At 36.4% G+C, this 2,802-nt stretch overlaps 1 protein-coding gene across 4 annotated transcripts in view; it reads right to left on the bottom strand.

Moving 5' to 3' along the window:
- Positions 1 to 2,802, bottom strand: part of pcgf5a (polycomb group ring finger 5a) — a 26,590-nt gene that overhangs the window by 21,600 nt on the left and 2,188 nt on the right. The window lies entirely within an intron of this gene.

Genomic DNA, 2,802 nt, shown 5'->3' with positions numbered 1-2,802 from the left:
ATATATATATATATATATATATATATATATATATATATATAAGTATATATAAAAGTTTGGAGTCACTTTCAAATTTCCATACCACTCCATTGTAGACAGAATACCAGCTGATCTGAGTGGGGGGGCTGGTCTTTAATGCAATATCTGCTCAATATCAGCAACCATTCATCTAATGTTCCAAAGGCTCAAGACTCAATGACATAAACTGACCAACATCCACTTTGTTATTAACATCCCCTTTATTATGACTCCATATTAACGTCCACTTTGTATGAATAAGCGACTGTTGAGAGATTCCAGTTGGGCATTTTCTCTACCGTTCTGTAGGGTGGAAACTGTCTCCTTGTGTTTACAAGTAAAAATGAACTTTCATATAACTTCAGTGATCTCTGTCTATTCTTGATAATGAAATTAGTCTGACAATATCCTTTAAAAAAACTGAGAAAACATTAGAGAACCCTTTTGCAATTATGTAAGAACATAATGTAATCTGAAAACTGCTCTGGTTAAAAAACAATGCAACTGATCTCAGCTGCTATTCTGTCTATAAGGGAGTGCAATGGAAATTTCTAAGTGACCTCAAACTTTTGACCGGTAGTGTATTTATATATATAAATACATATAACTATACATGAAAATTATATATATAAATACTGATGAGTTTTTAAGCTCAAACTTAAGTTACCGAAAAAGAATGAAACACAAAAATAAGAGTACAGATGAAAAAGAGAAACAGGAATGTAAAAGGTATTTATACAGAATATTAGACATATACAGTACATCTATAATATATAGATATATAGTAAAGAAGTTCGAAATTTATTGTCATATGCACTTTAGTACAAGTACCACAGCAATGAAATACAGTATGCCCTATTGCACTCTCTCAGCACCAGTCAACATAACAATCAATAACAATAATATGTTAAAAACATAAAACCATTTAACCACCAAAATAAACAGTGGCTAAGTAACTAAACACAGACCAGCCCTCCTTCCTGCTGCGCTATCATTCAACAACCTGATTACCTGAGATAAAAAACTATCCCTAAAACTGATGTGCGCGTTGGGATACTCTGCAACCGTCTCCCTGATGGAAGGTGGGAGAAGAGGTTGTGTGCAGGATGATTAGAATCCCGCATAATACTACGTGCCTTCTTAGTACTACGTTTCCAGTAAATATGTTGCAATGGTTCAAGTGGAACCCGTGATTTTAGATGCAGTTTTGACCACCTTGTCCGAAAGTACGTCATGTGAAGTAGTCCTACCAAACCACACTACAATGTTACCTGTCAATATACTCTCAATTTGTACAAGGTAGAATTCCTTTAGAATATTAAGAGACATAACCATATTTCTTAAGACACCTCAAAAAATATAGCCTCTGATGTGCCTTCTTAATGGCATCTGATATGAAACGACCATGAGAGGGAGTCTGAAATATGGACTGAACTGGGAAGAAGCTGACAGCGTGTAACTGTAACTATCGGCCGATATATCGAAATATCGGATTTTTAAATAACCAAATATTTGTATCTGTATCTGCACACACTCATCACGTTCACAGGTATACAGTCATTTACCTTGTTTTACAGCTGCATCGCTTGTGTGTCCGTTTTTTTTTTGGTTTGCTTTCTACTACATGTTTTTTTTTTGCAATGAATATAAATAACTAACAGTGACACAAACATTGGTCCAGCAGGATTGTTGCAGTTATGACCTACATGCTACTATGAATAGTTAAACTCTCCAGTTTGCCCCCATTCTATCCCCACTTTGATGGATCTCAATGAATTTAGGGTTTGCCTACTTCAAATATAGATTTTGGGCTGAATATTAAGCTTCATACAGTAGCGGTGGCTGCAAAACCACTCTGGAGTTTCATGTTTACTGTGCAAAGCCTTTTTTCACCCATTTATTTAAATGAGATGGTGTCAGTGGTGCTGTGACAGTAAAGGAACTGAGAAAGCCAGTAAATGTTTCTGGATTTGGGATTAATCACTGTTCTCAGGTCTGGTAACAGGTTACCATCATCTTGCAGATTAATACATTTTAGAATAAACTATTTGGCAGAAAGGCAGGTCGTATTTATGGACTGCATCCAACACCTCATACGCTGTTTGACACATCTTACTGTGATGTTTGCTATAAATTTAACCGTAATTCAATTAATGTCAGTAGACAGTAAACAGTATTTAAAAGTATTTAGACGTCAGAATTTAACTGCACACATCAAAACCAATGAGTTGCCTATTAGGGAATGATTGTTTACCCCGAGTAAGGAGTTTAAGTATCTGAGGGTCTTGTTCCTGAGTGAGGGGACAGTGGAGTGGGAGACTGATAGCGGGGCCGTATTGAACTGGCTTTACCGCGCCGTTGTGACCAGAAGAGAGCTGAGCCCTCGGGCAATGTAGTTCGACTCCCTGCTTCTTTTTGGATCACAATTTTAAGTTGTTGCTGATAGTGTGTCCATCTGCTGTACAACCTTAATAGGTCCAACAGAAATACTACAAAAATTAGGGGCGTACGATTCAGAAATGGTCACGATTCGATTCCATATCGATTTTCAACTCAAAAACGATTCTTGATTCAAAAAACGATTCACAATATGTAAATGTAGTTACTTTTGCAATGTATGTAAGTGTGCGTATGTACTGTACGTATGTATGTGTGTATGTGTGTGTGTATGTATGTGTGTGTGATTTTACACTTATTTTGGCTTAGGTGGTGTCCAAAATGACTTGTTAAAATTTTGTAATGGTAAGGAAAAACCAAAGGGGTAAGCCTCTCCTCTCTAAGCGA

This window comes from Etheostoma spectabile, chromosome 17 (genome assembly GCF_008692095.1).
Source record: "Etheostoma spectabile isolate EspeVRDwgs_2016 chromosome 17, UIUC_Espe_1.0, whole genome shotgun sequence".
Lineage (NCBI taxonomy): Eukaryota > Metazoa > Chordata > Actinopteri > Perciformes > Percidae > Etheostoma > Etheostoma spectabile.
This window is presented reverse-complemented; position numbering and strand designations above follow the sequence as displayed.